Source organism: Callospermophilus lateralis, unplaced genomic scaffold (assembly GCF_048772815.1).
Source record: "Callospermophilus lateralis isolate mCalLat2 unplaced genomic scaffold, mCalLat2.hap1 Scaffold_96, whole genome shotgun sequence".
Lineage (NCBI taxonomy): Eukaryota > Metazoa > Chordata > Mammalia > Rodentia > Sciuridae > Callospermophilus > Callospermophilus lateralis.
The window spans coordinates 3,551,579-3,565,009 of NW_027517776.1; the positions used below are offsets into that span (position 1 = coordinate 3,551,579).

Sequence of the window (13,431 nt, forward strand, 5' to 3'; positions counted from 1 at the left end):
TCCACTAGAATATCTCATTGACTATTACAGTTTTGATCTTTTTTGCACATACTTACTGAATACTTACTACTACACTTCATATCTGGAATTATCCCCAAATACCCATTTGTTAAAGGCTTAGTCCCAGCCCATGGCACAATTAGGAAATACTGAAATATTGAAGAGGTGGGACATGAGATGAGGTCTTCAAGTCACTGGGAGTACAGCCTTGAAGGGGACTATGGAACCCCCTCTTCTGCTCCCCTTTTCCCTCCCTGGCTGGTATAAGTTGAGCTGTTTTGCTATGTCATGAATTCCTTTGATGATGTGTTGTTCCTGACACCAGACGTGTTATTCAACTCCCCAAAAATGGGGTCAACCAATGACAGTCTGAATTTTTTGAAACTGTGAGTCAAAATAAAACAATAAACCTTTTTTCTTTATAATTTCTTATCTTGGTCCTTTGTCCAATTAATGGAAATCTGCTAATACGCTTATATAGATTCTCATTTTCTTTGCTATGTTGATTATCAAAGGTAGGACATAGTTTTCAGGAACTTTTACATATTGTTAGAACATAGAACAATACTACATAGAGAATAGATACTTAGTAACTATTTAACAAAAAACAAAAACCTCAGTTTTATAGCAAAACAAATCATTGAAGATTTTATAGCCCCAAAGTCCTCTCTTTGTGTATGGCAAAAATGGAACCAATTATTTCCAACTCAATAGTAGAATCTAGATCTCACTTCAAGTGTCCCATACTCTTTATTCTAGAAGATGGATTTGTAGACTCTTAAAATTAGAATAAAATATGAAGTAATTGGCACTCAGAGTGAGAATTTCAGATTTGCTGATAGCTTAACATACAACTAGTGTGTGAATATTTTAATGCCTTAAAAATTATCTTTTTCAAAACATATGGTAGCTTTTTAAAAAGCTTTTAATGGTACAATACTTTTTGTTTGCTAGATTAAACTAGCTAACTAAAGTTTATTCTCCTTAAGAACTCAATTCTAATGTATTATTTCAGTTCAATGCTTCATCTACCTGGTAGTCCTTTTTTGCAACAGTAATATTACAAATATGTCAGAGACTACAAATACATAGCAAACATACGACATTCCCCTGTGTCATGAACATATTAAACAAGCCATCTTTCTTACTGAATATAGACCTAATTTCAGAATGCTTCTTAACCTGGCTTTGTGGGAAACCACCATCAATTCGTGGTCAGCAGCATATAATGAGAGATTGTATTATTATTTAAAATATTCATAACCTCTCCCTGGGATCCTGATTCTATTTTACCTTCCCTGAAGAGTGACTATAAAGTATCAACTCTAACTTTGAAGAAGTCATTTGACTTTATTTGACCAGCAAAATGTGCATGAAAGTGAATATGTCACTTTCAAACAGAAGCTTCAAGAGATGGATGTAGCTTGTGGTTTTCAATTCTCCCATCTCTCTACCATGGGATGAGCTCAGTACTTACTGCTACAGTGAATTCCTGGAATGAAAAACATGTTGAGGGGAATTTTAGCAATATGAGAAAAAAAACAAGCCTTTGGGTAGTTAATGGTATGTGATAGTCATTTGGAACTACAACACAGTCTAGCTTCTCCTGAGCACATCAATGCATTTATTCAACTATTCTTTCATCAAATATATTTTGATCTCAAATTATAATACTAGATTGTTTAAATATAGCAGTAAATAAGAAAGATAATGTCTTAATTACAGCCTCTGCTTCTAAACTTAAATAAAATTAGAAACTAGTTTTAATAAAAAATACTTTAGTCATAAATAAAGAATTTGAGATAAGTGCTACTCATGGAACTACTTAAATGCTATAATAGAGAAAAAAGGAGATTAAAAGTTGAAGTCTGATTTAGACACTGTGTTGAGGAAAACCTCTTTAAGAGATTAGAGTTATACTGAAGGTAGAAAAATAGAATAAAGAATCTACAAGGGATCTTGGAAAAAGTAGGAATGAATCAATGTCATTAAATGGTCAAAAAATTAAAGTAAAAATAACTTTGCATGTCAGTTAAAACTCCAGAAAGAAATAAAGTATAATAAACAATTAATGTATTCTAAGGGTAAGGAAGTCAGTTGCAACATGTCAGGCTGGACTAGGATATGCATTTATCAAAGATCACTCTGACTATGGAAAATAGATTAAAAGTGACAAGTGTGGAAAAGATTTCAGAAATACCCTTAGTAACAAATTTAGTGGCTGTTATGGTCTGGATCTTTAATGTCCCTCCAAAAGCTCATATATTAGGCAATGCAGCAATGTTCAGATGTGAAATTATTAGATTGAGAGCTACAACCTCATCAGTGGATTAATCAATTTGATGATGAACTCATCATTTCAATGGACTATTGTGCAGAAGTGTAAGCAGGTGGAGCATGACCAGAGGAGGTAGGTCACTGGGGTATGTTCTTGGACTATATGTTGTCTTGGGTTCCTCATGTTCTCTCTCTACCACACCCTTCTGCCACCTTTTATTCTCATCTCTGACCCAGAGCAGTGGAGCTAGCTGGACTGTGGACTGAACCTCTGAAACTGTGAGCCCAAAACAAACTATTCATCCTCTAAGTTGTTCATCACAACAATGCAAAGCTGACTAACACATTGGCAACAAGAAATGGTGTCATGTTTTATAACATACTTGACAAAGTAGTTCATAAGAATTTGGAATTAGTGTGTGGAAAATTTTTAGAAAAGTTTGGAAATGCAGGCTGGAGAAGACTCAGAATGTTATCAGCAGAGATGAATGGCCAATTTTCGTGGGACTTCAGAAAAACAGAATGCCAATGAGAATGTTGACGGTAAAGGCTATGTTCATGAGATCTTAGAGGGCAATTAAGACTCATTCTAGACTTAGAATGAGGAACTCATTCTAACTGGAACTGTTACATTCTGGCAAAATAATAGTCTACATTTTGTTTATGTCCTAAGATATCCTGTAAGGCTGAATTTAAAGAAGATAGAACTAATTAATCCTATGGAGGAAATTTCAAGCTAATGCAGCATTCAGGAAGTGGCATTGGTAATGCTGGGAGCTTTTTAGCCATGTTTACAGTGAGAACAGAGCAGGAATCAGAGAAGTATTTTAAAATTTTGCAGTTTGGCCAGAAAAGCCCATGTAAAGTTAGGGCCAAGGGAGCTGTGTTTGCCAAAGACATTATTGCCACTAAAGAGAAACTAAGTAATTTGCACAGAGAAAATAGGAAATATGACTTGAGGGCATCTCAGGAATTAGCAAGACCTTACCCATTGCAATCTCAAGGGCTGTCAAAGTGAAATTCTTCCAGGAGACCTTGGGGGTATTCTGCTCACACATGGGTGCCTTGGAAGTGGTTTTCCCAGGATTCATTTCACAGTGCTCAGCTTCCCAGACACTGACAAGCGACTGAAGCTATGGTCCAAGGGAACCAATATTGATATTGTTCATGTAGTGCTGATTCTGTAGTGCAGGATAACGGGTCCAGGAAATCACAAAGATTTTCACGAAGGAAAAAGTCAGGCAAAGTGTATTCTAATCCCTGTGAAAAGTCCCTGACAGAGCATTACATGAAGCTGTAAGAAGATCAAGGCTCCGATGGAAACCCTATAATTAAGAAATCCCAGGAACACGGGCCAAGCTACTAGCAAGGAGAGAAACCTGGCCAAGAGACTGTGTCCATGTAGCCTGCAGCCAGCAAGATCAAGATCCACAAGTCCTTTGAGGATTGAAAGTTACTTTCAAGAGTTCCAGATGCCAAATATGAAGCTATAGGACACGTTTACACAGGTAGGTTTCAATCTTGTTTTGGTCCTGTACTTTCTTCCTGTGCCCCTATTCCTCCCTTTTGAATGCCACTGTTTATTCTATGCCAGTGTAAATGAGATGCATGTAACTTGATTTTGATTTTTATAGGAGCTGACAACCTAGAGTTTATCTTGGGTCTTGGAGAAGACTTTGGACTTGAACTTTTGAACTGTGCTGGAACTCTTGGAGGATATGTGGACTCTTGGCGATGTACAAAATATATTTTGCATCGTCAAATACACATGAACCAGGGGCAGGGCCAGGAACAGAATGTCACAGTTTGGATGTCTAATGTCCCCTGAAAAGATCGTGTGTTGGGCAATGCAGCGATATTTAGAGGTTAAATGATTGGATTATGAAATCTTTAACCCCATCAGTGGATTAATCCATTTAATGAAATTGAATGGACTACTGGATGGAAACTTGCAGCAGATAGGTCACACTGGAGGTATATCCTTGAACTATATCTTGCCCCTGGCTCCTCTATTTATTTATTTCTTTGTTTTGTCTCTCTGCAATGATGCCTCACCTCAGGCCTAGAGCGATGGAGTTAACTGACTCATGAACTGATCCACTGAAACTATGAGGCCCCAAACACACTTTCTTCCTGTAAGTTGTACTTTTCAGGAATTTTGTTCTCAGAAATGTGAAGTTAACTAACATCAAAACTAGCTAGGGAGATTGTGGGCAAATTAAAGATTTAATTTGGAGATGGAATCAGTGGAAATACTGCTGGAGTAGTCCCTGAGTAGATTGGTGCCTTTTCCTGACCAAATGACATAGGAAGATGTTTTAAAAGTTATCATTGAAAGTGAAAATGGTCAGTTCAAATTTAGAACAATTAAGTTTTCTTTGCTTTGAGATGTTCAACTGGAGATGTCAGGAGGCAACCACATAAATAACTAAATTTTATAGATAATATATATGCCAAAGATAAAAACATGCCAAGTTGCCAAAATAGATACATGCTACTTAATGGCATGGATATTTATATAATCTCTTAGTGAAAACATATAGAGAAAGGCAAATAGGGAATCAAGATTAAGCTTTGGACTATATTAAAATATGGGAGTTTAGTAAAAAGCAGAACCAGTAAAAGAAAACGAGAAAGATCAATTGTGAGAAGGTGATAAATTCATAAAAATAGTATAACATAGGCATTATTATGACATTCCAGAATAGAAGGAGTGATCTAATTTGCCAAATGTTATTGAGATGACAGGAGGGAAATGTTTATGAGATTTGGCAATATGAGAGACTCTTGGTGACTTTGGAAATAGTGGTGAAAATAGAATCTGAACAGAAGGATGACACATGAGTTATAACCAAAGAAGAGTGTGTCTCACTTTAGAGAATTTCAACCATTGAAAAGATTTCTAGAAAAGAAAAAATAACTGAAAATTCAGTGAAGAATTTATATATATATATATATATAGGCACTAAAGATTGCTTAATGAAGATGGAACTATCCTATGCAAAGAGAGTCTATGATGCACTGGAATTCCATCTAGCTGTAAGCATGACTTCTCCAAAATGATAGAAGAGAAGGAATTCAGAACATACATAAAGAAATTGGACTTTAATAGAAGGACAATGAAATTCCAGGAGGAGATATCTTAACAGATAGGTAGTAATGAGATGAGGAATTTAAGAGTAAATTAGGAGTGAGTAGGGAAAGGAACTTTAATAACAGATAAGTAGGTAGGAGATAGTTAAATAGGAAATGTCAAGTTTAAAAAAAAAAAGACTAGCAGACTCAATTCAACACTCATTGATTTCATGGGCGGCTCAGAATGTGGCTTTGAAACCTGAGGAAAGAAAAAGTACTGTGGTTTATGTAGGGCTTTCCTTTGGCTTAACAGAATGACTGACAGAAAAAGTGATAAGCGATTATAATATGAACCACAAAATCAACTAAAGAATAGGAAAACAAAGAGACAAATCTGATGGGTTTAAGTTGTGGGGTTAAAGAACGTGATGCCTCAGTGGGGTCAATTGATGATTGCTGTGGGAGCAGCTGAGCAACTGAGTTGGAAAGTGAGGAGGTAAAAATCAGAGTAAAGGAAGCAATTTCTAATGACAATTATGTGCTATTCTAGTCTTAAATCTTCCCCTCTTCCTCTGTTAATGCAACTGAGATTCATTTATTAATCCTGTTTTGCTTTATTATTTCCTCTTTGTCTCAACTTCTTTAGCCATTTTTATACTATTGCACTGTAGGCATTTTTAACAGCAATTTAAAACAACTTTGGAACAAAGAAAGACATTAATTAATAAATTTGCATATTTTTATATACTTCCTTTATTGCCTGGTTTCCAAATCTATTGCCATCTCAGAGTCCTTTCTCGGAACATAGTCTATTTTTCTATGCCCTTAGTAAAATGAAACACTAAAAACTAAAAATAAAGACCTAGACACAGGTTGAAAGTGCCAAGGTCAGCAAACAAAAGAGCCAAGACAGAAATACAAGTCTAGGAACTTTTGCTGGAATACATGTGTCTCTTGGACTGTATAACTAATAATAATTGCAAATATTTACTGAGTGATAACCTTGTTTTATGAAAAGTGCTTAGCACTTTAATTGGTTCATTTTATTTATGTATCACAAATAAACATAAAAGGTAAACCTTGGTCCATTTTAGGAATTGGAAAACTGAGGCTCAAGGGAAATTAGATTGCCTATATTCCATTAAGAAGGAATAGAGACCATATAAAATCTTATTTGCTCTGAACCAATAGTCCACCCTCCTTATCCTTATGTTTTACTGGCTTTTGCTTAGTAAGTTCAAGTTGTATTTTCTTGTTTGAACAATCACTTACATGCTTATATTGAGTTTATAATAATGTAAAATTTCTTGACAACCTTCACATGCAGTCAATCTATTGGCTTTTTCTTTGTGCACATGCCAGAGAGGAATAATATGTACCTAATAAATATTTAATTCACTGAATTTCCCTTCCATCAGTAGATTAGACAAACTCTGCTTTTCATATCTTCATTCTAATAATTAATTAAAACATTGATTAGTGCGGGACTGGAAACTAAACCTCGTAGAACCTTATTTCATTCTCCTAACATAAATGTTTAATTGTGCCTATTTTAAGTCCTTATAATATACCACCTCAGGTATATATTCCTCATCTTCTCCAGAGACAATAGAAAAACTGTCAAAATCATAATAAAGCTGTATTTTTTCTCTTTAATATCATATGATCTGTATATCTAGGAACCTAGCCAAATAAAAAATAAAGTTAATTAGATATGTCTTATTTTAGTAAACCCATGTTTCTTTTGATCATGGCCAGCTCTTCTGAGAATATACAAGGCAAATTGGTATTAACATTCAGTACCATATTTATTTCTATTTCAATACACATATTTATTTCTAATATATCCAGCTATCATATTCCCCCTTTTTACTTTCCATAACTTTTATGGATAATATCAGTCTAATTTACTTAGTATCTCAGTTTTCTTTTTCATTTCTATATGTGCACATGTGTATGTGTGTCTGAAAATTCTTTTACCACTAATTGAATTTCATTGTACTTTTTACTGCCGATTTTCATAGAATAAAAGGAGTTCCTCTTATAGATTCCTGGAGTAGACCAGTGCATGTAGAATAGTATCAGGTACCAAGAGAAGCCTTGATACTACTTAAAACCTCTCGATGTTTATACAGACCATGGTTGGTGGTACTTGTTCTTCACTAATCAGGGAAAAGCAAATTTAAACTAAAAAGAGACATCAATTCATATTTATTATCATGGTTATTATAAAAAAGAGAAATGTTTAAATATTGGAAAGAATCTGGAGTAAAGGAAACTGTTACACACTGTTGGTAGAAGTATAAATTAGTACTACCTCCGGAGAATATAGTAAAAATTAAACAAAAATAGAGGCTGGGGATGTATTTCAGAGGTAGATCATTTGAGTGCAAAGGCCCAAGTGCAATCCTCAGTAACACAAAAAATAATAATAAAACTGCCACATGATCTAATAATTCCACTACTGGGTATATGTTTGAAGGAAATAAAAGTATGTCAAAAAAGACATCTGCACTCCCATGTATATTACACATTATTCATTGCAGCCAAGATAAGGAGTCAACTTAAGTATCCACCAACAGAGAGATATTCTTTTTCAACAGATCTAACTATCTCTTATCCTGCTGACAAGATTATCTCCACCAGAGTTTTCAAGTCATCTTAGTCATGCCAGTAAACATTTCATTAAATTATTCCTTTTAAATTCTTCTATAATACTGGGATTTTAAAAATCATTTTCATATTATATTGGATTATTTATTTATAGGAAAAATATGCTCACCAAGTAAATATATATGTTCCAGTACCTAAAAAGGAATTTTTCATTGCCTACTAAATAAAACTATGGTGTTGGGATAGATATTAATCATGTTCTCACCAAAACATTTGATTTCACAGGGTATTGCTAAACTAGGAAATGGGGGATAGCTGTGAAACTAGTAAAATGAAATGTTTCAGTGAACACCATATTGCATCTAGATATGGATCAAGCTCATGCAATTTATTTTCATCTATAGAATGTGAGAGGGAATGATATGTCACCTAAATCCAGATTAGATAAAAGCAAGTGAACAATCTGCATATTCTTTCTTACCTTTCTCCAGAAACCATAGGAGCCATGTTTTCCAGGTATAGCAAGCTGTAAACTTAAAAAGATAAGCAAAGTTCAAGCTATAGCCTCACTAAAGAAATTGAATTGTGTTCTATAGATAAGATAGAAGCATGGAATTAAAACACTTGAGTATTATTATCCAAGCAGTAAACCAATCACAGTATGGGAAATTAATTTGAGGAATACTGTAGTAAGGAATGAAGCACTAAAGAGCACATACAGGAAATAAGGAGAACCTAAAGTAAAACAGTGGGATTGGTAATGGAGATGTTTGATGGAATTTAGAGCTTTCATGAGAGTAATATTGGGAGAATTTTATTACTAATGGAATGAAAATTAAAAACAGGGTAAATATTCGGGGCCATGTTTCTGACTTGGACAGTTGACTGTGTGGTTGAGTGCACTGTTACATAAAAGTAATGCCAAAGAAAGTAAGGATCCTGCCTCAGTTTCTTTCAGAGTTGTCAGTTTATTTTTTTTTCATCCTTTCATTTGTATAACCTATTAGGATCTTCATAGACAATGTCCAATTTAGTCATTGAACTAAATTATTTTTTCTCTGGTCTAGTTGTCTTTTTAAAAATTAGAATTTATATTCCATTTTAATATTATACTACATCTATACTATATACTATATATTTCTATTTTTTTAGTTATACATGACAGCAGAAATTATTTTGATATAACCTAACAAGTATATAATAAGACATTTTATATTCCATTTGAGGGAAATATTTCATATATATTTTCTTATGTCAATTCCATTTTAATATCTTATATTTTAAAATTCCAGATATTAAGGATAATATCTTCCTGTTTACTAAACATTGGCATGTTAAATCAAATCCACAAGTTGTTGCATAATTCAGATAAGGGTACCATGTACTTAAGCCTTTACAAACATTACCTTTAATTTTCATGTATATTCTGTCCTCTCCAGTGTTAGCAAATATATGATTGTATAATGTCCTTAGCAAAACTACAGTAACCAATTTATGAACAAAAAATTGAAAAATGTTGACTCTCAATTTTTTTTCTCATTTAATGCTGATGTATATTTATTCTCACGAACATTACAGGTAGTATTAACTGTGTCTTGCAATATTATCTTCAGTTACCTTCCCCCAGTTCTTTATCTCATTAACCACACTTAGAAACTGAACCTCATCCCTTACCATCACTCTTCAAAGTTGCCTCTCTTGACCTTTCTAATTAAACTGACATTTCCCATGAATATGATAGCCAAGATCCAGTTACCATGTCTTTGCAGTTATTATTAGAGTGGGAGTTGCACATTTTCTTTTGTGATCCTTTATTAATATTTGTTTTCCCTGTGTGTTAGTCACCTTTTTGACACTGTGACAACTTAGGGGAAGTAAAATTTAGTTTGGCTCATGATTTCAGTCCATGGTGGGCTAACTCCATTGCTCTGAGCACAAGGTGAGACAAAATAGCATGGTGGAAGGGTGTGGTGGAGGATCCTTGCTCACCTCAACTCACTGTAGCCAGGAAGCACAGAGAGGGGAAGAGGAGGGGGTCTGCAGGGAAGATGGATGAACTCTTTCAGGGTATGCCCCAGTAATATACCTTCCCCACCATGCCCTACCTGCCTACATCTGTTTCTCAGTCAGACCATTCAAGCTAAGATGAACTATCTAGGCTACAAGTCTCACAATCCAATCATTTCACCTTCAAACATTCCTGCATTAACGTAGGAGCTTTTAGGGGACACCTCATATTCAAACCATGACACCCTACCTGACCATAAGCACATTTATGGTATTTCTTGTGTTTTACCAGAATAGTTTGGCACTTAAAGACATTAATTTATTTTAAACTAATAAGCGCAATGACATATTTTGCTTTTTGTTTTGCAAGTCATAATTCTATATTATTTGAATCTTACCCTCTTGTTTTTTCTTTTAGTTGTCACTGACAAGATATTTTTTGCTGTTTTGCTCTTAGCTATCTTTATTGGATAATAACACCTTCTTTAAAATTTACATGTACAAACTGCTTAAAAGGTATATGGAAACTCTATCAAAAAAGTGACCTGTCAAGGCTTTTAGTTCTTATTAACCTCACAGGATTTTTACCATCAGGAAAAAAGTGATGCCATAACCCCCAGGACTCTGTGCTCAGCAAGATATTGCAGAATGACTTAAGCTCTTAACTCCAACAGTTCCACATTTTTATTCTCTTCTTCCCTTCAGGAACCTCCAAGACAAGAGGTCAATTTAGCCCCATTTTATTCTTAAAAAAAGAATTTAGTGTTCTTGACAGGTGTCAGATTACAAGTCCTTAGAGACAAACATTTCTTGTTTTCCACCACACCATTCATAACCTAGACAGCTCTATGTGATTTTCCTTTCTCTTCCCCTGTCCCTTACCTTATCCACAGACCGCAGTCCTGACCCACACAGAGCAACTGCAGAAAAAGGAGAGTAATCCAGTCCCCTGGCTGTTAAATTGCTGACTCCTCAGCACACTTTCCCTACTGGGATGTCAGCAAACATGGGTTATGATGATATTTCTGGTGTGAGGTTTGTGATTTTGTACTTTCTTCCTTATAAAGTGGATGGAAACATTTAACACATTACACAAAAGTCACTGAGCAGGCATGCAATCAGAAGTTTATTCTTTTCTGCTGTTCTCATCAATGTCATAATTGGTGCATATAAAAAGTCACACTAATAAAGGGTCAGGGAAGAATGGGGAAGGGTCCATCTATAGTTCCTTCAGTTGCCATTAGATGGGAGCAAGAAGTTCTGATGTGCTATTGCATTTTAGGATAACTGTAGATAACAATAATAGACTGTACATTTTAAAAAGCTGAAAGAAAGGGTTCAGGAAGTTTTCACCTAAGGAAATGATAAATGCTGGAGAAGATAAATATGCTTAATCTGATTTAAACATTATGCAATATATACACACATTAAAATATTACATGGTATCTCATTAACATAGACTACTTTATGTTCTTGTGTATAAATTTAAAGTAACTTTATAATAAATTAAAAATCATATTATATTTTTAATGATCTTAACATTTGTTATCAGGATTTTGGATTCTTTTTTCTACTTAACATAGTCTGATAACCAGCCAGCATGGTGACACACACCTGTAATATTAGTGACCTTGGGGGTGAGACAGGAAGAACACAAGTCCAAAGACATTCTGGACAACTTAGGTAGATCCTATCTCAAAATAAAAAATGAGAAGCGTTGAGGGTGGAGCTCAATGGTTGAGTGTTTCTGGGTTCAATCTCCAGCACTAAAATAATTAATAAATAAACAAATAAATAAAGCTGCTGCAAACATCAAATAAAGGTTTCTCTAAAACAAATATATGAAGAAATGTTCAACATCTCTAGCAATTAGAGAAATGCAAATCAAAACTGCTCTAAGATTTTCATCTCATTCCACTCAGAATGGCAATTATCCAGAATACAGAAAATAATAAATGCTGGCAAGAATGTGGGGGAAATGGTACACTCATCCACTGCTGATGGGACTTCAAATCAGTGCAGACACTATGGAAAGCAGTATGAAGACTCCACAAAAACCTTGGAAACAACCATTTGACCCAGCTATCCCATTCCTCAGCGTATACCCAAGGGACTTAAAATCACCACACTAAAGTGGCACAGCCACATCAATGAGTATAGCAGCTCAATTCAATTCACAATAGCTAAACTATGGAACCAACTGAGGTACCCTTAAACAAATAAATGGATAAAGAAAATGTGATATATATACACAATTGTATATTACTCAGCCTTAAAGAAAAATGAAATTATGACATTTGCCTGTAAATGGATGGAACTGAAGATATCATACTAAGTGAAATAAGATCCCAAAAGGCCAAATGTTTTCTCTGATAATCGGATGCTATTTATAAAAAAGGGGTGGGGGTTGTAGGGAAAATGGAGGTACTTTGGATTGGGCAGAGGGTACTGTAGGGAGAGGAGGGGGGTATGAATATAGGAAGAATAATAGAATGAATCAGATATTATGAACTTATGTGCATATATGATTATATGACTCATGTGATCCTATATCATGTACAACAAGAATAAATGACAAGTTATACTCTATGTATAATGCATCAGGGTGCATTCTATTGATATGTATAACTAATTAGAACAAATGGAAAGCAGTATGCAGATTCCTCAGAGAACTGGGAATGGAACCACTATTTGACTCAGCAATCCCACTCCTCAGTTTATACTCAAAGGACTTAAAATCAACATACAACAGTAATGTAGCCACTACAATGTTTATAGCAGCTCAATTCACAATAACTAAACTATGGAACTGACTTAGGTGTCTTTCAAGAGATGAATGGATAAAGAAAATGTGGTATATATACTCAATGGAATATTACTCAGCTTTAAAGAAGAGTGAAATTATGGCATTTGCCAATAAATGGGTAGAGTTGGAGAATATCATGCTAAGCAAAATAAGCCAATTCCAAACAACCAAAGGCCAAATGTTTTCTCTAATATGCATACACTAATTCACAATAAGGTGGGAAGCACTAGAGAAGAATAGCATTACCTTAAAATTTATAGAGGGAAGTAAAGGGAGGAGAAGGGAGGGTATGTGGGGATAGGAAAGATAGAAGAATTAAAGAGACATTATTACTTTATATGTAACTACATGACCAATATGATTCTGCAACATGTACACTCAGAAAAGCGAGGAAATATATCCCATCTATGTTTGATATGTCAAAGTGCATAAATGCATTCTACTTTGATGTATAACTAATTAAAACAAATTTTAAAATTAATAAAAATAAAAAAATAAATAAAAAGTGTGTCTTTCCTCCTGAAGCACTTTTTATTCATTTATCTAGCCTTTGAAATTTTCTTGGAAAACTCCCATAGCCTTCTTATCAAATGTCTCAAAAAATCTTGAAGATAAAGCCTCATATAATACATCACAAATGACTAAGCAAGACC

The 13,431-nt window shown here is 34.5% G+C and overlaps 1 pseudogene; it reads left to right on the forward strand.

Moving 5' to 3' along the window:
• Positions 1 to 2,765: 2,765 nt before the first annotated feature.
• The window catches only part of LOC143641326 (ephrin type-A receptor 6-like), a 190,139-nt pseudogene continuing 179,473 nt past the window's right edge, over positions 2,766 to 13,431 (forward strand).